The 23,387-nt window shown below is 40.7% G+C and overlaps 1 protein-coding gene across 1 annotated transcript in view; it reads left to right on the top strand.

The window, feature by feature from the left end:
• The window catches only part of IL16 (interleukin 16), a 482,340-nt gene that overhangs the window by 265,114 nt on the left and 193,839 nt on the right, over positions 1-23,387 (top strand). The gene's annotated exons all lie outside the window — the stretch shown is intronic.

The raw sequence follows: 23,387 nt of genomic DNA, 5'->3' as shown, positions 1-23,387 counted from the left end.
AGTTTGACTACAAGCTGTAAAAGCTCTGAAGGTAGCCCTAGGTCATTCAATACAGCCCAGAGCTTATTCCTCAGGACCATATTGAATGCAGCTTTAAGGTGTACAAAGGCGGCATAGATGGTGCCTCCCGCTAGTAGTACAACACGCCAGTAGATTGAAACAAAATAAAAAATTTGGTCAATTGTACTTACAAGGGCCCAAAAGCCTACTTGAAGTGGAGATAATATGTTATTCTCTGCTATACAAATCTGGATTCTGTTCAGCACAAGTCTGGCCATAATCTTTAGGGTGGAATCGATTAGGCTGATTGGCCTATAATTACTGGGGCTAGAGCGATCCCCCTTTTTGTAAATAGGTAAAATTTCAGCTCCTCACCAAGAGTCAGGAATAGAAGCTCCACTGGCTATCGCGTTGGCAAGGATCATGAAATACTGGAGCCAGCTATCCTTGTCAGATAGAAATAGGTCCACCGGGATACAATCGGGGCCCGGGGCCCTACCCCTTGGAGCTGAGTTCAGGGCGTTTTCCACTTCACTTATAGTAAACGTTACTGATATATCAGTGCTTGGTATTTGGAAGAGGGGAGTATTCTCTCTGACTGCAAATTGTATCTCAAATAAGGAGACCCACTGATCGGGCGCTATATAGTTTTGGGGGGTATTACCTTGACCTCCTCTACCACACTTTACTAGCTGCCAGAATGATTGCATGTTTTTCGTCAAATGATCTTGCCTCCCCCTGTGTAATTGGTATTGTAAATACAATTCTCCTCTCTCCTGTCAATATTTGAACATTTGTTTTTGGTGTGTGTTCAGACACCAATTTGTGAATTTTGTGATGTCGAGATGAATCCTGTTGTTGCTACTCCTTCTACAGCACCTTGAACAACAGCATTCTGAACAATATTTATTGTAGCAGTGGCAACAGGCACTGCCAATGTCTGAGCTGATACAACTTGTGTCGTTTGGGGAAGGAATAGTCACAGTTGATGCAGTAACACTGGTAGCAATTACAGTTTGGGCTGCTTCAGCTGGTACTGGAGTAATGGGAAGTACTGGACGTGGTCTTACTATCTGAATTGTAATAAGATCAACAGGAGCTGTAGCCACTAGCACTAGTGGTTGTAACACCCTCTGTATTCATGATAGAGGCCACATTTGGTGGTGGATGCGAGGACAACAAGGCATCTAAAATGTCATCCCCTAAATCACTGTCTGTTTTTCTTGCAGCTTCCTCACCATCATTTCCCTGTTTCCAGTTTGTTTTTAGACTTTTCAGTAGTTATATCTGAGTACATCCTAGCTCCCTTGACTTCACACTTCCTCCACCTTTGAGACCTTTCATCCCATTAAGCATCTGCATAATTTTGCACTGCTCCCTTTGCTCTATTCTGGTACCTTTCTTTCTCCTTGGCATGAGCCATTTTGTTACACACATTTAATGCTTCATATTGTGTAGGTCTAGGAGATAGTTTCATTTTGTATAACTTTTCTCTTAAATTTTAAACAATCTTTAAATTAAAAGTATCATGTTGTGTAAATTGAAAGGGTCTTTCATTTTCAGTGATCTTACACCATTGTCGAAGCCACAAACATGTATGGAGCTCCTTGTTTGTTGCTATATAATGAGTTGGCATACCTTCCGGTGGTGCTTCTTCACCCTCCCAAACAGGGACTCGCACATCACACCTCATCAAATCTCTAAGAGGTTTCAAACATTTTATGTTTGCAAATATTCAAATGCAAATGAACAGTAATCACATTTAAAAACTTCAATTTTTTGTTCAATTTACAATTCCGTGTGTCAGGACTTTTTTCCAATCCTGTACAATTCTTCTTTCACAAACCTACCACGGCTTAATGCTTGATGACTCATCAACCAATCTCAATGTGGCACTTCCTTCTACAGACCTATCCCAGCGCGGCACACTCTAAAGTAATTCTTTGCTCCTTGCAGCGGTTTACCATCTTTTACAATTTTCTTGTGCACAAAAATTCTACAACTCTAAGCAAGCACAATAATTAAATAACTTTTGTCTTCTCCACTAAAGGATTCAAAGTAGACCATCCATACAAGATACAATCGGAATTAAGGTTTTAACACCCTCTGACGCTACATACACATACACACTAATTAATCTGGACCCGCGGGAGATCACCCTGACTGATATAACTTCCTGTTTGTGCAACAGGTTCCACTAACTACCAATCAATATTAATACAATCACAACAAATTGTTATAGTCCCTATCTCAATGGTGCTTTCAATTGTGCCTCACAAATCTACACCACAAATCTTAGCAGACAAAAAACACCAACATTTCAACGATCAACTTGCGAGTCTGACAAGTAAATTGCTCACCATCTAAGCATAAAAACAAATATTCTATTGACTTTACCGTAACACAAAATATACAACTTCAACACAATGGCAGACTCTTAATCAGACTACTGAGATGCATAACTGTATAGATACTCACACCTATACCACCGCTACTGTCTTCGAAACCACAAACTCCTTCAGTCTTCAAGTTCTGGCTTTGGGCTTAATGGACATAAGCAATTCTAAATTGGAGCGCATTATTTTGGCTCCTTTCTCCTGTGACGTAAACCATTCTCTTGCTACCACTTGAGAGAGTGGGGTTTTCTATATCTAAATCTTCATGTATAATTGTTAATCAGCCCCACTAGTCATATGGACCTGTACTCATCAACAAGAAGAAATAAGGAGCGATCATCTACATAGCAATAAATCAACAAAGACTTTCAGTTCAGTCAATAAAGAGAATTAGTGTGAGTTAAAGGTTTTTATTTTTCAAAGCTTTTCGTTTTTCATCTATTTATTCGTTAGGTATGCTTGGATTTCAACATTAAAAGTTAATATAATCCATCAATTGGTATTTGATTATAAAAGAAAAGGAAATATTTTCTAGAATTACAGTTAATATAGTAATAATACAACAAGGGTGTGCCATTAATGAAATTGCACATTCTCAATAGGCAGGGATAATGAGAGAATAAAGGTGTCAGCGCAGAATCCCAATGAAGATATCTGATGAGAGAGAGAATTCTCTGCGCAAGCATGACGCCTTTGCATTATAAGTCTCAGCTCAAAGATATCAGCAGACAATTCAGTAAAGTCTAAGTAAGGCAGCCTCTCATGAAGAGAAGGCATCAGAAACTCCAACGCAAGTCTCCAGTCAGAGTCAGGGAAGGAATCCGACTCTGCTCAAGGAACACACACTAATATAAACACAAATAGTCTATGTTGCAACATTATTTTCTTTCTTCTTCTGAGTCTTCCGATAGAATATTAGCAAACTCCTGGGAATAAGCAAACTCCTCATTTTCTCAGAGGTGCACAATATGCTTTCAGACATTGAACCTTGAAGAGTTACATCGTTGATGTTTTGTGGTCCAGACAGCTCTTCCCATGAATCATTCTTCTGGTCACCTCCTATTCTCTTGTTGAGAACTCACTATCATATGTCAAATCCATAACAAATGCATATTCACTAGCTAACAGAAGGCTTCAGGAAAAATACAACATTTGAAATAAAAGGAAAAACATTGTGCACAAACAACTATTTAATGTGTAAAAACATGCCTTTCAGTGTCCATTCGTCATTTTTTATTTAACATGGCATTGACAGTTAGGTCAACTTAAATAAGCACATTTTATTCATTTTCATGGCTATAATATTTAAGTATGATTACCTAATACAAATTTTGCCTTTAACATATGTTTTAATTAAATGTAAGCTTTGCACATTAGTAGTAAAAGCATTTTGGTTCAGTAATAACATTTGCGCCAACAGTGTGACACAGCTTTGGACGTCCTGAAATCGGCTGGTGAGTTTTGTCCAAGAAGGGATCACAGGTGATTCTAGCCTTGGAATATTTGGAAATGTATTAGTGAATTAATGGAGGTGACAGTAAAAAGGCTCCCAAGTGGAGCATCTGTGAAGATGGGGGCTTTACCTCTTCACAAGGGGTTTTTCTCAGGTTCTGATTTGCTGCACTAGGCTCTTAGCTGTGGGTTAAGAGGCTCAGCAGTCAAATATAAGGTTTTGTTTAAGAACTTGGTGCTTCTTACACCATTCATTGAACTTTCAGTAAATAGACTGAGAATCTAAAAAAGATTTCTCCCCGTCAGATAAGAGTTATTCCTGTAAAAACAGACATAGAAAAAATGGTACTTCAGTGGGGTGTTTAGATAATATAAACATTACAACAGATTGAAATGGCCATCACCCGACAATGGGTGGTTAAAAGGAAACCAACCCATAGTTATTTCCTTATTTCAAGAAGACTGGATATCTATTGGACAAACCACTATAAAACACCACATATTATTCTTTGGCAAAACTCACATTGAGAAAAGGCTTATGACAGAGTGTCCAAATGCGTTGTGCTCTTTGTCCACCACCCTCATCAACAGTAACAAGTACACATGTGTAAAGGGACAATAGATCAAGGTGCCGATTACGATCCGGTAAAAACCGGGTACGAACCGTCGGTCGGAGCGTTTTCCCCATCCGACTCGTACCCGCTCGTAAAACTTTACAAACATGGAATTACGATTCGCACGGAAACACCATTTCCGTACGAATCGTAAAAAACACCGACCGACGAAAATATACATACGAATGTGATCCGGGAATGCTGCGACGTGACGTCGGGACGCTTTCAGGCAGCGTTTCACGACCCAGGAATCACGATTCGAACCGACAGCAGTCCGGACGGCAATATTTTCACGTCACCCAAAAAGTGCCGGAAAAGCGAAGTACAGCGCGAATCGACCAGAGTAGGTGGCCCGGTACGCACCGTACCCCCCCCCAGCCCCCGTACGTACGCGCTGACCCCCCCCAGCCCCCGTACATTCGCGCCGACCCCCCCCCAGCCCCCGTACGTACGCACCGACCCCCCCCAGCCCCCGTACGTACGCGCCGACCCCCCCCAGCCCCCGTACGTTCGAGTCGAACCCCCCCGTGTACGTTCGAGTCGAACCCCCCGTGTATGTACACCCGTGTACGTTCGAGTCGTACCCCCGTGTACGTTCGAGTCGTACCCCCCCGTGTACGTTCGAGTCGAACCCCCCCGTGTACGTTCGAGTCGTACCCCCCGTGTACGTTCGAGTCGTACCCCCCGTGTACGTTCGAGTCGTACCCCCGTGTACGTTCGAGTCGAACCCCCCCGTGTACGTTCGAGTCGAACCCCCCGTGTACGTTCGAGTCGAACCCCCGTGTATGTACACCCGTGTACGTTCGAGTCGTACCCCCACCCATGTATGTACGGTGCGTACCCCCAGCGCGTACACGGGGGTTTCGACTCGAACGTACACGGGGGGTTCGACTCGAACGTACACGGGGGGTTCGACTCGAACGTACACGGGGGGGTTCGACTCGAACGTACACGGGGGTTCGACACGTACACGGGTGTACATACACGGGGGGGTTCGACTCGAACGTACACGGGGGGGTTCGACTCGAACGTACACGGGGGAGTACGACTCGAACGTACACGGGTGTACATACACGGGGGGTTCGGCGCGTACGTACGGGGGCTGGGGGGGGTCGGCGCGTACGTACGGGGGCTGGGGGGGTCGGCGCGTACGTACGGGGGCTGGGGGGGGTCGGCGCGTATGCGGGCACGTCTCCATGGTTGCTATGGGAGTTCGGTGCGGACGGTGTTTTTTCCATCCGATTGTAACCTCGGACGCACGGGATGGATCGTGATTCCTCGGTCGGACTTCACCTTTCACATTTGTACGGTAAATCGTACGAGGACGTGTCGGACACATTTTCCGACCCGAGGACGTGTGGGGAATGATTCCCAATGCGGTTCGTATGGACTTTTTACCATGCGAATCGTGATTGCCAGTTCGTACGGCACTTGTACGAATCGTACGGTAAAAAGACCGGATACGAGTCGCACGGGGAAATTTTTTACCGGATCGTAATCGGCACCCAAGTGTTGATAAAGAACTCTGTGATTTCAGAACCTCTACAGGACAGATAGATAGGCTATTTCTTGTCTGTACGTTAAGGGCCTAGTAAATAGACCGATAGATATAGAAATGGGAAAGGTAATATTTGTATATTAAAGACCATTATGCTGAACCAGCCCACATTCTCAATTTAAAAAAAATACTGGGTAATAAAGTAGCTGTGTATACTATTCTTCAGTGGTAATGATCTGCAACCTGTGAACTGCATCGACTCTATTGAAGTCAGAGAATAGAGATGGGGTTTTCTTTAGTTGGAGGAAATGGCTTTAGATGGCTACTTTTATGGTGGTTGGGAAGGTGAATGGTCATAGGTTGGTGGGAAGGTGCTTAATTTTACGAGCAGCAGAAAGGAAAACACCTGAATCACCAAGTGAAACAGTATGTGACACGGAGCAATTTTGAATGCTGTACGGGTGTGATGAGCATGCAAGCTGCAGAGTCATGCAGGGATATAGGACAAGATCAACAGTGCAAGCTGGGAGAGGTGAATTTATACACATATTTAAACACCATCAGGCGCATCTTATTGAGTGATTTGTTGTGCATAATGAGTTTGCATCTCTGATTTCTACACAGGATGGTGAAAGTGGACCCTAGATGGGCAACCAGGAAATGCATAGAAAAGCTAACTACTGTTTCCCAATATTGTGTGTAGTAGTGAAGAAAGCCTATAGAAGGTTGTTGTAGTTGTTTGGTTTGCTGAGGGAAGTAACAACTGACGACCCAAGGTCTTGACAGAGAGGAAACTGAGGTGTAGCAGATAAACAGCTTTCAGGGCTGTTCAACGTGTGATTTGAGGTGCCAAAAGAGATCATGGATTTGTAGGGCCACTTTTTGCTCAAGTCAAACACAAAAGTTGTGAGTGTAAAGAAAAGAAAGAGAATAGAGCCAGGATGGAAAGAGTTGGCAGATGGAATATTTTTGGCATCAAAATTTAAGTGAAACCAGATACTTTCAACCATGCCTGGGTCAAGCATTAAGAAGGATGCGGTCATAGAAGGCTAGAGTTGCAGACTACTGAACTAACAGTGAGTCTCTTAGGAGAAGGTGAAAAAAGATATTGGCATCATTGATGAAAGGAACTGATCTTTTTGTATGATCACCCTCAATTTTTGGACTGATGCAGCTGTTTTATTTTGACTCTGAAGTGGACTTGCCCCTTCTGACCAGCCCCCACTGCAGGCGCTCTGGATCCCTCAAAGAGTATGTTCATTTAACTAAACCCTGTTTGGCATATTTAACTTACTTATAAGTCCCTAGTATATGGTACAAAGTGTACCAGAGCTAGTCATTTAAATGTTACCAGTGGGCTGCAGCGCTTATTGTGCCAATACTGCTGTGGCAAAGTGAAAACATGGCTCTAGGTCTTCCATTGCAGCCTAGTCGTGCAGCTTTTAAACTGTCAAATCAACATGGCAGAATAACCCTTTTCCAATGTGCAAACCTTCTTTTTTTGTTAATATTTAGGCAGGCAGGCCTTAGTAGCACTTAAGGCAGGGTGCCGGGTATTAAAAAGAAGCATATGTTGAATTTAAACATTACATGCCCTGTTAAAAATGGGGGTCTCTAATTGGCAGAGGTATGCACCTTTGTCCAAATTGGCACAAGCAGACAGGCTTATTCCCGAAGGCAACGTGTATAGTATATGTACCCAAACACACAGTAACACACTGAAAACAACACAAATGGACACCACACCAGTTTAAAAAAATAAAGTATCTTTATCTAAACCAAAGGAGACCAAAAACGACAAAAATCCACCATACATCTATCAAGATATCACTTTTAAAATCGTTTCTTGCAAAAATAGAACTGTAGAAATAAAATAGCTCCACCTGGGGCTCCGACGACGTCGTGACAGGCACAAATCCAAAGTACGACACCGACCGTGATGTGTGGGCCGGGCAAGGTGTCACACAGACCCCCAAACAAAAGTACCTTGGAAAACGACGTCAACAGGCGATGCATGGTGTTGTAGAGGTGAGGCGTTGGTGCTGAGGCGAAGCCGGATCCCTTCTGCCACGGGGAGGTGAGGTATTGTGTCCGTGAGGAGTTGAGGCGTTGAGTCCATGACAGGGAAGTTAGGCGGCATCGGCGGTGAGGCATTGGTTCTAGTGAGGCGATGTGGCGGCGAAGAGTTTGTGAAGTCACCCTCGGTGATTATCAGCTCCATGTTAACTTGATACGGGCACTGGCGGTGACAGCGTTGGTGCGAGCACTGGCGTCAGGCAGGCCAATAACTGCAGGCGTCCACATGCGTCGAAGGGCATGGCGCTGCAGTGCAGGCAGGGTGGTACGTTGTGCATTTCACAAGCGGTGCCCTCGGCCTCTGTGCAGGTTGGGATATCACTGACGGCGTCACAGGTGTTCTTCTTGCTTTGCAACTCCACCCACACAATTCTCAGAGCTCAGGAATGGAATTAGTACCCATCTGAAGACACCACCAAGACACCGTAGGGTATACGTTGCCCTTTACACACTTTTTAACATAACAGGAGTCCACAGAGGCATCCAGGTCCTGGTCAGAGGGTTGCAGGTGAACTTGTTGTGGCCCTAAGGCTTCAGAACAGGAGGCCAGCAAACACAGGCTCTTGGAATTCTTCTTCAAGCAGGTTCACAGAAAAGTTCCAGTCTTTGTCCTTTCCTTGGCAGATGTATAAACCAAAAATTCTCTTGGATTCCAACTTTCAAAGAGTTAATCTACCACAATCAACCATATACAGGACATACAGTTGTTATAAATCTGCTATTGTTCAAGAACCCATAAACCAATTATAAATACAAAGTGAATCTCACATAGGTATTGTAAAAAAAAAAACATTTATTAAAAACACAATCAATATAACCAATTATATATATAGACAGAATTTTTTTTATAATCAAACAATTTCATATATTTAATAAATCAATTTAAATATACATAAGAGACAAAAACAAGTGACACATTAAAAATCATCAAAGATATGTTAATTCGATTGAATCTGTTGCGTAGAGTCTATCAATCCTTTTAGAATTAGGCTCAAACTTTCCTAAAAAAGAGTTCATGCGTTTTGGTGTGCTAAGTATTATTACGCCGCCTTCTTCAGGACTTTTGAAATACATTTCTCTCCTAGGGTTAGCACAGTGTCATATGTGCCTGTATTAAAACAAAATATATATGTCAACAACCTAAATAATATGTGACCAATAAAAACAACACCTATAATCATCATACATTTTAAAAAGACATTCACATTAGACCAACAATTAAAAACATGCAAAATAGTAGGAAAAACTTTTTAGTTTCTAATTTCATAATAAAGCAGCCTCACAATACGATATATAATTGTTTTAGGGTCTCATGTTTAAATCAACCAATCCATTCACACCGCTAAATATCAGTCACCTTCATTTACTCTTTTCTCATTCCGAAGATTAAGAATCACTACTCACTGAGAGAGTGTGGCCAAAGATTTATAGATTCATAGATGTTCCCACTGAAGTTTTATAATTACATCTGGGGTTCAAACCTTACTCTATATCCATAGAATGACAATAGGATATATATTTATCTAAATTCACCTTATTGTATAGACATAGATCATTCTGCTCATATTTTATACCTCATGATTGTACTGACCCATCCGAAAGAAATAAGTGCTCAATAGTGAGGTAGTACTGACAAATAAAATCTTCTTGTTGGAGATTGTTGGTTTCTAGATAAAGAATAAAATCGTAAAGATCCTATATACAATATATTCTTAGAATTCTTGTTGTTGGGAGACTATAATAACCCACCTGGAGCTTGAATGTGCTCTTGTATCACAAGGTATAAATCGCTAAGCAATTAGGCAATCCAATGCCAATATATCAAAAGGCTAGCCTGTATGAACGAAATTCAGCAGCCCTATGGGAAATATAAGTAAAACTACTAGGTTTCAAATACTACATAACCACTAGTTATTATTCAATTTAGAGTCATGATGTGATAAAAAACTATTTGAGCCGCATACCTCAAATTTGTAACAGTCTTTTCACAAGAGGCAAATCAGTCCTCCATGTTTCGAAGTATAAACCGCTGAGCAATCCTGTCCCAATATATCAAGAGGCTGGCCAGTCGAGCGGAATTTAGTTGCACTATAAGAAATATGAGTAAAAATAGTGGATATAAAATAATACACAACTACTAGCTCTTTTTAAATTTAGAACCATGATGCCAAAAAATTGGATCCGCATACCTCAAATTGTAACAGTCTTTAAACAAGAGGCAAGTCAGTCCTCCGTCCACTGTCAAGGGGTTTCAAATCACCCTGAATCAAGCACGTTCTATCACGGTGTGCCCTCCCAATCTGGTCCTAAAAGAATATATCTAAGAAAGTATTAAGAAGCATATTCGCCTCCCACCGATTTGGTTAGGCGATGTTTGAAGACTAAATCGTTTGCACATCACAGTGTCCAAACCATTGGTCAAAGATGACCTTGTTTTGTTGACACCGAAACAGGGATGGTAAATCTCCCATTTTTACTAGTCCTTACCTTCCCTGTTTCATACCTTAAATAAATGAGAGAAGCAGCAACTGCAGGCCAACCCATCAAAGCACACAGAGCAAAGAGGCAGAACTCCTCCTTCCAGCTCTCCCGCTCTTCTACTTGGCAGAGGTTCTTTAGTCCAGAAGTGATCTAATTCTCTGGGGTTTAAGGTCCAATACCTATACCTCATTTTCTCTTTGTGGCAAGGGTCTCTGAGCCCAGTCCAAACTAGTTCTGTCCTCTCTGGTGCAGCATAATTACAGGAGGTGAAGACATCATTGTACAAAGGAGACACAGCCTATTCAAGTGCAGGTGAAACTCCTCCCACCACTCTAAATGCAGCCAAGGTCTATTTAGCCCAGCTATGCGTCACCCAGGAAAGGCAGGACACACCTCAAACTCCCCCCCCCTCCTTGCGGCTGTCTACAGTGAATGCACATCCCCAGCTCCTGTCACTCCAAAATCAGATAGTCAATACACAAGCAGCAGAGGGGCACAGAATGGTTAAACAAGAAAATGCCTTCTTTCTGAAAGTGCATTTTCAAAAACCATCTTCCTAAAAAGATGGGTTTTTAAATTCAGAGTTCAGAGAGCCTAAACTCTAATCCTCTATCTTGTCCCAATGGAAAGTTATACTTGTAAGATGTTACAAAGCAACTCCCATGTTAGCCTATGGGACAGATAGCCTTTCAATAATGAAAAACAAATTTGGTAGCATTTCACTATCAGGACATATAAAACACACTAGCACATGTCCTACCTTTTACATACACTGCACCCTGCTTACCTGAGGGGTACCTTACATGTAAGAAAAGGGAAGGTTGAGGTCTGGCAAGTGGGTGCACTGGCCAGGTCGATATGGCAGTTGAAAACTATGCACGTAGACACAGATAGAGTCACTGGGCTACTCATGTGTGTGGCACAAGCAGTGCTGCAGGACCACTAGTTACATTTGATTTACAGGCCCTGGCACACTCAGTGCACTTTACTAGGACTTACCAGCAAATCAAATATGCCAATTATGGCTAACCAATAATATTTAAAATTTAAACATGGAGCACTGCACTTTGACACTGATCAGCAGTGGCAAAATGCCCAAAGCAGCTATGCCAGAAAAAAACAAATTCCATCATACCGTCAAAAATACAGGAGGTAGAGGAAAAAAGTCAAGAGAAACCTCTCCAAGGATGCCAAGTCTAACATGCCCTGAAAACTCAAAATGTTTGTTTTTACTGCAGAAAGGCCGGTAGTCTCATTGGCTGACATGGGGTTTCACTAGTCCACGCGCTAAGGGCTAACGTCCATTTGGGACCACCAAATATAGTATTTCAATGTAACAAATGAATTGTTACATTTAATCCAAGTTATTGCTGAAGTCAATTTAAAGTCACTTTTAATGCAAAAGGGGCTTTAGAAAGTTGCCACCTTCTTGCCACCAAGTTCAAGTATCCATTTCTGATAAACTTCAGCAGTTATCATATGAGACACCCTGCTGCCCTCCTGCCGTCCTGCCAAGAAGTCTGAAGCACTCTCAGGAATGGGGATCAAAAGGAGTATTGACGGGAGAAGGTGTGATCTCCTCCCGCAGGATAGTCAGAGGGCTGTGACAACAGATGGCCCTGGTTCAAAGGGGCTACCACCTCTGGCAGGCAAATGTGAATCACCCTGCAGCCTGCCTTTCCCTTTGTGCAGGTAGACAGGATGGGATTTCTTCCAAGGGTGAAAAAAATGATTCTGGACACACTTTAGGGTTGGACTGAGACAGAAAATAGGCCTGGTAGCCAAAATAAAAGGGGCCCCAATTAGTGAATTAGTGAAAAAAGTAGCCCTTGCCTGCAAACTAGGCCAGCTTTGAACTTGTAAAGGCATGCTGTATAAGTGTTTTGCAAGGTATGGATGACTACATGATTTCAGCTTACTCCAGGCATTGTTTTAACATCAGGGAAGTTAACAGTAAAAAACAAACTACCAGACTATAAAACAGGCCTCCAAACATCCAGGAAAGTGACCCATACACTGACGTTTCAGACAAGCCTGTTGGGCACTGTCTCATTGCTTAATAGGCCAGCCCAACATTTCCATGGCTCTGTCCAAGGTAAAAAGAGTCTAACATCTTGTTCTTGGGCAGAACGGTGTACTGTGGGATTGTTTAATGCAAACACGACAGGAAATGATTTAAAAGTGGGCAGACTTGACCCTTGGGAATAGTAGCTCCATTGGCTAATGAGCCCTTCCCACCTACAAACTCAAAATTGACAAACAAATGGCACCCAGGCTATCAGCCTACGTACACCACTGGACTTGGAAAGAATAGAAGAGGGACTGCACCTGCTGTACCTGTTGATCTCAGAAAGAAAGAACGCACCTCCTGAGCCAAGACCTCACTTTAGAAAGAGAAGGGCTCCTCCTGCTGTTGAACCAGTGGAGAGAAGCCGCAATGGCTGGACCTACTCCAACTCATGCCATAGAACAGAGCTTGTGAAGTCCAATTGCTAGTTGTCTAGCATCCTGTTAAGTTTCAGGGACACAAAAGCTAAAGAAGCCCTGCACCTGCAAAGTGCTCAGCTGGCCAGTTCGCCCTGGACTTGCCCTAGACTTCACGGAGAAGCCTGAGAGATGGAGTTCTCGCCCCCAAAAGGTTCCTTTCAGGTCCTGGATCCTTGGCCTGTGCTCGAGTGTACTCTTTATCACCACAGAACTGCAACTTGCCAATTTAAAGAAAAAAATAACGGTTTTAGAGCACCAAGGTTCGCAGACTACCACTACTTTCAGGTTTGTGGATAGTCTTGAATGTCACAGAGAACCAAGGCTTTTGCATGTCTTCCGAATTTGAACCTAAAGCCAGACTCGATCCTCAGAGAACTCTGCTGACCTCACAGTTGATGAGAAAATCAACCAGAAAAGTTTCTAACTTCAAAGTTAAAATCTTGACCGAGACCAACGCGGTCCCAGCATATGACCCCAACTTCCATCGTAGTCGGCTTGGAACTTTGACTTTGCCCCGACGCTCAAGTTTGAGGCTCATGGTCTACCGCTACCAGTGGAAAGCAGTTATTTACAAACTTTAAAAAACATTTCCACACTTTTTGGAGCAGTAATTCTAAAAACTCTGCAAAAATCATAACTTTGGGTCCCTTCATCAGATTTTTGTCATTTTTAGGCCTATTTGAAGATAAAAATATACTCATTGTTTATAAAGTGGAGTGGGGTTTTTATTTTGTCATGTTTCCTATTGCCTATTTTGGTATTCAGAAAGAATATCAAGTTGGAAACGTCGACTTACACAAATATTGAGTTGGGAATATAGTCACACAGAAATATTGACAGCAAGAATATCGTGGTCAAGAATATCAAATTTAAGATAAGAAATATCATTTTCAAAAATATAGAAGTCATTAATATCGTTTGCAAAAATATAGTAGTTGAAAATATCGATTTTTTATTTAGTGTTATGTACTTTAGTTTATATTTTAAATGTATGTGAATTATGTATTTTATATAAATATTGTTTATGTTTTTCACTATATGTGTTACATTTTTAATAGTTACCAATTTTATTTTATGTAAATTTTGAGGTTTTTTAGTTCTGTAGCAGGTTATGTTATGTTATATGTTATGTTATGTTATAAAAGGTTTTATAGCGCGCTCAATTACTCGAGAGTATCCTGGCGCGGGCAGTTATCGGAGAACCTGAGAAACGGGAAGTTTGAGACGGCTAATTAAAGAGAAAAGTTTTGAGTTGTTTCATGAATGGATCGAGCTCCTGAATGCTCCGAATAGACAAAGGGAGAGAGTTCCAAGCCAACGCCGTTTTGACCGAGATAGACTGACCTCCCAGCCGAGACCTGCGGAAACGGGGGATGGTCATCAAGTGTTGGGTGGCTGAATGTAAGGCTCGATTGGGGACATAGAAACTGAACCTCTTCCTAATATATGCAGGACCCAGACAATGCAGCGCTCTGTGGGCCACCGTAAGAGCTTTAAATTGCACTCTTTGCGCCACTGGGAGCCAGTGCAGATCGTGCAGATGCTTTCTCACATTAGACCATCTAGAGATGTTAAAAAGAAGTCTAACAGTGGCGTTTTGAATCGTTTGCAATTTACTCAACAGATAGCCGGGAATGCCACAGTAAAGGGCATTGGCATTGTCTAAACGGGAAAGAATGAGTGCACGGGCGACTGTTTCCTTTGCTTGGCTGGGGAGAAGAGGAAAAAATCTTCTAAGAGATTTAAGTATGCCAAAGCAAGCGCCGGTGAGTTTCCTAATTTGCACCGTAAAGCGGAGATCGTCGCCAAACCATATTCCAAGGATTGTAGCGGGTGCACCCACGGACTTTGGACGAGGAAAGTCATTTGGCCACAGATTTTCATAAAAGACAGGTGGAAAAGAGCCATATAGCAAGACCTCAGACTTATCCTTGTTACACTTCAGTTGGGCACATGCCAGCCACTGAAACACAGAAGAGAGGCAGTTCTGCGCTTGAGAAGTAGACAGGTCCCCATCGTTCCAGGTGAATAGGAGCTGGGTATCATCGGCGTAGGCGATTATTTTCGCCCCCAGCTCCTCTGCCAGGTAAATAAGGGGTGTCAGAAAGATGTTAAAAAGTAGTGGACTCAAGGTTGAACCTTGAGGGACACCAGTAGCCACATTCCTAGCAGTTGAGGAGAAGGAAGGTGACCAGACCTGCTGGGAACGGTCTTCCAAAAAAGATTTCAGCCATACCAAAGCAGAGGTTGTGGGTTTATAGGGGAATAGGGTGAGAAGTAATTTAAGTATAATAAATAAATGCTTATTTTTTATTTATTAATATTTATTTAATTGAGTTTTGATAGTGTTAATTGTGGGAAGTAATTTATTTGTAATTAATTATTATTTGGTTAACTATTAATAATTAATTGATTGGTAATTAATTATGGTAATTGTGTAAAAAAAATTAGGTGCGGGTTGTGGAGTTTATAGGGGTGAAGGGTGGAAAGTAATTTATTTGTATTTAATTATTAATTAGTTGTTAATTAATGTTAATTATTTAGTTGGTAATTAATTATGGTAATTGTGTAATTGTTTAGGTGCGGGTTGTGGGGATTATAGGGGTAAAGGTTGGGAAGTAATTGTTGATTAATTAATAATTAATTGTTAATTTAAAAATGTTAATATTAAATATATCAGTGTTTTAATTTTAACATATTTTTTTTGTTTATTAAATATTGTTGATATTAATATTTTGTTTGTTTTTAATTTTGAAGTGATTGGAGTGAGAATATTAATTGATACCACCCCCCACCCCCCGCAATCCATCACTTTCCCTACTGTTGCACTCACTGGAGTTGGAATAGTATTTGTTACCCCTTTGCTGCCCAACACTTTCCCTACTGTTGCACCAACTGGAGTGGGAATAGTAATTTTTACCCCTCCGCTATCCAACACTTTCCTTACTGTTACACTCACTGGAGTGGTAACAGTAATTTTTACCCATCCGCTATCCAACACTTTCCCTACTGTTACACTGATTGGAGTGGGAATAGTAAATTTTATCCCACCACTATCCAACACTTTCCCTACTGTTGCACTCACTGGAGTGGGAAAAGTAATTTTTACCCCTCCGCTATCCAACACTTTCCCTACTGTTGCACACACTGGAGTGGGAATAGTAATTTTTACCCCTACCCTATCCAACACTTTCCTTACTCTTGCACTAACTGTAGTGGGAAATTTAAGATGGAAGATTTTTAAATAGTTTAATATTTTCATTTATAACAGAATGTGTTTTTTATTAGATTTTATTTTATTGTACATATAAATATATATTTGTAAATGTTTATATAATTTTAAAATTATAAAATAAATAAAAATGCATAGTTTTTTGTTTTAGAGTAATTATATATTAATTATTATGTATGTGTTTAATTTTTTTAATTAAGTGTATTCTTTATATTTGTTAAAATGTATATTAAATCTACTGTATTTGTTATATTAATTTTATTACTTAACATATTTAATATTTATCATTTTATGTTTCATATATATATATATATATATATGTTCAAAAAACGAAGTTCCACTCGAGCTCTCGGGCGGCATATGCACAGAAATAGCGGACTCAGATCCAAAAGTAAAGGGGGTTTATTACATCATAGACCCGCCGTGACGCGTTTCGCCACTTTCGTGGCTTGTTCACACAACGTTGTACATACAAATGACACCATTACATACTTTTCAAATATCATGGAAAGAGAAAGAGGCTATCACTTAAGATGTTGCACTGCATTGAAAACATGGAAGCAACACGAGCGCCATCTTCGCCTGTATCTTGCGTTATAGCATTTATATATCCTTTCTATCCCTCGTTCTAGATAGCGCACTCTGGGAATTACCATTTAACAAAATGTTAAAATAAAAGATACTCAATATTAACAGTACCATTTTGACCAGTTAACGCAATTAATCGTTATGTGTCGTTATTATGCATTTTTTTCTTTACGATGATTATGGACAGCAAATTGTACATTTGTAAAGCAGTCATATACATAATAATATCATCTTTCGTGAATTACGTGCAAACTATTGTTCATTTGTAAAATACAATAAAGTTTTTCTTTCTGCGTCGGAGAAAAAAATGTCTGGTTGCCAGGTTACAACATTAACATTGTTTGTCAAATGCGAGTTAGGATCATGTTAGTGACGATACTTGCTTCCTTAGTATACTAAGAGCCTCCAGTTGCCAGAGTGTTAATTCCCCTTGTTAGTGGGTAAAATCGAGGTTGTACATATTTTATGAACAGGAAGCTTAAATTCTTATCTCCTGTGCTTGGTGGACTTCCAATCTTTACATTGTACCCTGATTAGTGGGTAAATACGATTTATGTTATACTTGATTATTGGTAAATTAATGCAAGGTGTCATGTGTTACCCTTATTTCACCTACTAGTGTTTAAACTATGAAACCATATTGTTTTATCTTACACCAAAGGAAGTCGGATGATCTGATGAGGAGAAAAAGGGATGGGAGATTTCAAAGCTGGGTCAGCCAAAACACCCTTTCTCTTCTCCTCCTGTTAAAAAGAACCACATAAGAGAGAAGAAAGAGAATATGTAAGAATATACCTCTCATAGCAGTTATTAATATAACATATTCATTTATTATGCAGGTGTATTGCCATTTCTTCATCAAGATTATGGCCGTTGGGGAACAGGGTGCACATGCTTATAATGTGTTTAGATTCACGCTGTCTCAATCTTAACACCCTGTTTCCTCCTCTTACCTTGGGTGTGATTTGTTCAATGGCATAATAGGTGAGTTTAGAACAATCAGAGAAATGGTAACTTGAGAAATGACGGGCAATGGGATATTGTTTATCCTTGTTTGTAATAGCCCGCATATGTTCCAGCACACGTTTTTTTGCCATATGAACGGTGCTGCCAACATACCGGAGTTTACACGGACACTCCAAAACATAGATCACAAAATTACTCGTACATGTCAAAAATTGTGAAATACTGATCATAGTATTCGTACTGGTGTTCATGTATTCTTTGACCATTTTGCTGTTCCTGCAGGCTTTACAATGGCCACATGGAAAAAAGCCCGGTAGATCTATGCCTCTCACTTCAGGGTTGAAGTTAAGATCACTATGTACAAGAGTGTCCCTGAAACTGCGTCCCTTCCTATATGTGATCATAGGTTTTACTGGTAAATTATTACCAATAATGGTGTCCTTCCTCAGGATTTCCCAGTGACGTTGTACAATCTTGCGGACTTCAGTAGAATGACCATTAAATGTCATGATCAATCTAGTTTTGTCCTCTTCTTCCTGGGTGGCAGATTCTGGGGTCAACAGGGTGCTAGATCTCTCAACAGACTTTATTCTTTCTGCAGCTTTTCTAAGAACCCATGATGGATAACCTCTTGCTTTGAACCTCTCCATCATTATTCCTTCTTCTTTCTGATAGTCTGATAATAAGCTACAGTTCCTTTTTGCTCTGAGTAGTTCTCCATATGGAATGCTCCACTTTAAATTATCGGGGTGACTACTCAGAGCATGAAGCAAAGTATTACCAGCAGTACTCTTGCGGTATAAGATAGTGTGTACTTCATTGTTCTTCACCTGCACACACGTATCTAGGTAATCGACTTTCTCTTTACTGATGGTGCTAGTTAGTGTGATGTTTTTATTGTTCTGGTTAAGTTTGTCAATGAACCGTACAGCCTCACTCTCTTCACCTTGCCATACTACAAAAATGTCATCAATATATCTTAGCCATAACATGACTTTGGTATGAAATTCTTGTAGATCTGGTCTCGCTAGGATCTCTTCCTCCCATGCCCCCATGAACAAATTCGCGAAACTGGGCGCGAAGCATGTACCCATCGCGGTACCGTGATTCTGTTTATAAATCATATCGTTAAACAGAAAATAATTGTTCGTGAGACAAAATCTGATCATGTCCAGGATCATACCTGTGTGTTCCAATAGATCAATGCTTCTGCGTTTCAAAAAGCCTGCGCATGATTGAATCCCTTGCTCATGGTCTATTATGGTGTACAATGAATTAACGTCTAATGTTATCAGAACGTAATTCTCTTGCCACACTAGTTTAGAGATTTTATTGAGAAAGTCTTTTGTGTCTCTTACATAAGATGGAAGTGTAAAGACAAATTCTCGCAAGAAATGATCTGCGTATCGTGAGATGTTTTCTAGGGAACTGCCTCTGGATGAGATAATTGGTCTGCCTGGGGGATTGTCCCTATTTTTATGTATCTTTGGCAATAGATACATTACCGGTAAAATGGGACAGTCTTTTTTTAGGAAACAAAATTCCTCCCACTCTAGCAGGCCTTTATCCCTCCACTCCTTAAGCAACTCCCACCCTTTGTTGATGCTGTCATTGTATTCCACCCGTGTCACATTGTTATATGTCTTACCATCCTTGAGTTGTCTTAATGCCTCATTAACGTACATGTCTTTGGGCAAGATCACAATATTGCCCCCTTTGTCGGCAGGTCTTATTATGATACTCTCATCACCGGCTAGATCTTTAATAGCTTCTTTCTGAGTTGCAGTAAGATTATATTTAAACTTTTTCATTTTCTTTGCCCAATTGTTTTTTCTGAACTTAAGCATGTCGGCACTCACTAACTCCTGAAAAGTATCGATGTTGTCATGTCCCATTTTGGGAATGAAAGTGGATTGGGGTTTAAAATTACTACATGCCGCTTTGTCATGTTGTATTTCCAATTCATTCAAAATGAGTAGGGAGTCTTGGCTCATACCTGTTTCATCTGAATTATTTTGGAGCTCATGCAGGATGATCATTGTATCTATGTCACCAATTGTCAATGGCTCTTCCTGTGTATTATGTGTTTTGTGATGGATATCTCTACTTACTGTTGGTTTTAATTTATGCCATTTTTTTAGTTTCATTTTTCTGCAGAATTTAAAAACATCAATTTTACTTTCGGTATAGTTCATTGGTGTTGATGGACAAAAGGATAGTCCTAGACAAAGGGTTCTTTTAGTTTTTTGGCTGATGGTTTTGGTACTCAAGTTAATGATGGTTTGATTTACCATTGTGTCATCCATCGTTAGTTCTTTTTGGAGCGAGTCTGTCTTCTTCCCATGTACTCCGTAGTTTTCTCTCCTCTTCCTTCTTTGTCCGGTCCTTTTCCTCCTCTTCCTCTGGTACCCCTTCCTCTTCCTCTGCCCCTTCCTCTCGGTTGCGGTGTGTCTTCCATCCGATTCTCTTTCGTCACCGATCGTGTTGATTGCCGGTTCTGTTTCATCAACCGGTATTCGTCTAAAAAAGTGGGTTTTGGGTAGGTTATTCTTTCAGTACTTGAGGTTGAACTTTCTGATGTTCTTATCATAGATTCATCCGTGTTGGTATCGCTGAGGTCTAAAGCTTCCTCCACTTGTGAATCATGTTGTACACTGATGTTCGTTTCCGCTGTGTTTCTATTATCATACAGATGATCATACTTTTTGCTGTATGTCAGGACTCTACCAGCCTCATAGTCCCCACAGTCTCTATGAAGTTTACGCTGTTTTCTCTTTTTAATGTCGTCTTCCATAATTCTTAGACGTTTCTTCATTTCTTCTAAGAATTTGACAATTATATCTTGGTCTTCATGCACATCCAATTTCTTTTTTATTTCTTCTATTTCCAGTTTGATTTTTTCTCTATCCGACCATGCGTATTTCACTAGTATTTCTAGCATATTCTTTGAGCTGCAGGCTGAATTCATGGACCATTCCTCCAGCATTTTGGGGTCTGGAGAGTCATATGACGGGGTTATATAGATTCTTAACCCTCTAGGTATCATAGATTTCTCAATGTAGTCCTGGAGTGATGTCGCCTCCCACCACTTAGAGATTTCTTGTTTATGGAGTTTTTCCAATCTTTTCAGTGTATTGTAGATTGTATTTTCGCATGCTGCTCTTGTCTGTACATTTTTAGCCAACCCGGGTGCCCTTGCAAAGAGAGCTGTTGCTGCCTCTCTGCGTTCCCTTTCCTCATCCATCCGACTTCGGAAAGTGCAAGATATTCAATTTGAAATGTTCGTGATTTTTTAAAATGTACGTGATTTTTGGAAAAATGTCCGCACAACTGCGCAAATGCTAGCCCCCTTGTTAATACAAGGTTCCCCCAGGCTAAGGGAAAATATCTATCTTTGAATCTAGATATATAGCGCCACAGGAATCGTCACTTCTTATTCCAGAGTTACCACATTTCAGATCAAATATTATGACCTCAGACAGAACTCTACGATGATCTATAGTTCAGAAGCCCCGCAACAATATAAAACTGAACACGTATCTCTCTTACCTGCACGGTGTATCCCGGTCCTCATGGGATAGCGTGAGGTCTCTCTAGTTCAGTAGCGCGGCTTGTGACTTTTTTCCTGTGATCACCGGATCCATTAGTCGATCAAAAGGGCACTCAAATTCAATTAAAGCCAAGATCCTCCTTCCTGGTGTCCTCAATCTTTAGGGGGTGGCTCGAGACCGGCGGAGCAAAACCGGCTGAAAATATGTTCAAAAAACGAAGTTCCACTCGAGCTCTCGGGCGGCATATGCACAGAAATAGCGGACTCAGATCCAAAAGTAAAGGGGGTTTATTACATCATAGACCCGCCGTGACGCGTTTCGCCACTTTCGTGGCTTGTTCACACAACGTTGTACATACAAATGACACCATTACATACTTTTCAAATATCATGGAAAGAGAAAGAGGCTATCACTTAAGATGTTGCACTGCATTGAAAACATGGAAGCAACACGAGCGCCATCTTCGCCTGTATCTTGCGTTTTTGAACATATTTTCAGCCGGTTTTGCTCCGCCGGTCTCGAGCCACCCCCTAAAGATTGAGGACACCAGGAAGGAGGATCTTGGCTTTAATATATATATATATGCATACGAGAACGGCATTCCCAACGAGCACTCGGGTCCAAAATAAAACACCAGGGTCCAATTTATGCCAAAACAAAGAGGTTTATTGTAGTCATAAACCTGTCGTGACGCGTTTCGCCCTAAAGAGGGCTTGTTCACACAACAAATTGTGAATATTTGTTCCTTAAATATCTTTCAATCCAGTAAAGTCATCAAACATAGAAAGAGGACAGACAGCCAGAATACGCACGAAATCGTGCGCCATCTTAACATGGAGTAAAATGCATGGAACAAAGCATGTATAACATCATCTTCGAATTTAACAATGCTAATGTTTTGGGGGTGATCATTACACATAGTAGTAGAATGTAATCTGCTACCCGAGGTTGTTCAAAAAAGCATAATAAATATTTCCCAACCTCGTAACATGAAAGCCAATCAGCTTTCTTTGACGGCATCATATGGTCAAAGAGCCTCGTACTGGCTCGAAGAACGTGAATTCAATGCGTAACATACGGCAAGGTGTCTTATGGGAAACGTAGTACTGTTTCCATACATCATTTGTTGATTGCTATTAATGCCGTCGTATATGTGTCCCATGCTAGTGTTTGCTCATTACGTGTGAATGTAACAAAACATAGTCAAAGATGGAATGTCTACGTACAAAGTTGTACTACTGATACCTCATTAAAACCCTGGTTAGTGGGGCAATATGTAGACTTGTCCTGTCATGTAAAGATATCATGAAATAAAAAAATATAAAACCTCAATTCTCCCAATTAAAGTGCATAAGAAATCTAGTGCATCATGTTCTTTTTCAACATATATCAGTAATGTGCATTGATCCCAACATATTGTATAACTCCAAATTTGTATAAATAAATCCTTGTGTATTACATGTCGTGATGAAGAGAGAAAATGGAAGAATCACAGAGAAAGGTTTAGGGAACAGGTGCTGCAAGCCTGTGGCAGCGTCCCTCCCTTTCATCCTGTGAACGAAAGAAGAAAGAAAAGAAGAAATGCATATATTAAAAAATGATCAGCCCAAATTACAGATGATCACTATCAAATTACACTTATCATTAACATTTTACAATATATTTACTTTGCTGTTCTAATACTTTTTAGTCGGTTATATTCTATGTCCCCAAACTTTTTAAACATAGGGCATGGCAAAGGGTGAGGCTCTTTGACACATCAAAAACAAGAACATGAATCTATCCTGAAAAAAGGCAACGATGAAAAAAGCCCTTCAATAGTGCACCCCGAAATATAGTATCAGAGGTGGCTATTCCTCTTGTAGATGAATTGCCATTTCTTCATCAATGTTATGTCTATTGGGATACTGGGTACACATGCTTATGATGTGTCTCAATTCTTTCTGTCTAAGTTTTAAGGTACGATTGGCTCCCCTTTGGTTTACATTTACCTGTTCTATGATGTAATATGAAAGTTTGGTTTGATCAGAGAAATGGTAAGATTCA

This window comes from Triturus cristatus, chromosome 3_1 (genome assembly GCF_964204655.1).
Source record: "Triturus cristatus chromosome 3_1, aTriCri1.1, whole genome shotgun sequence".
NCBI classification, from domain to species: Eukaryota; Metazoa; Chordata; class Amphibia; order Caudata; family Salamandridae; genus Triturus; species Triturus cristatus.
The sequence above is the reverse complement of the archived record's forward strand: the minus strand, read 5'-3'. Positions and strand labels throughout refer to the sequence as shown.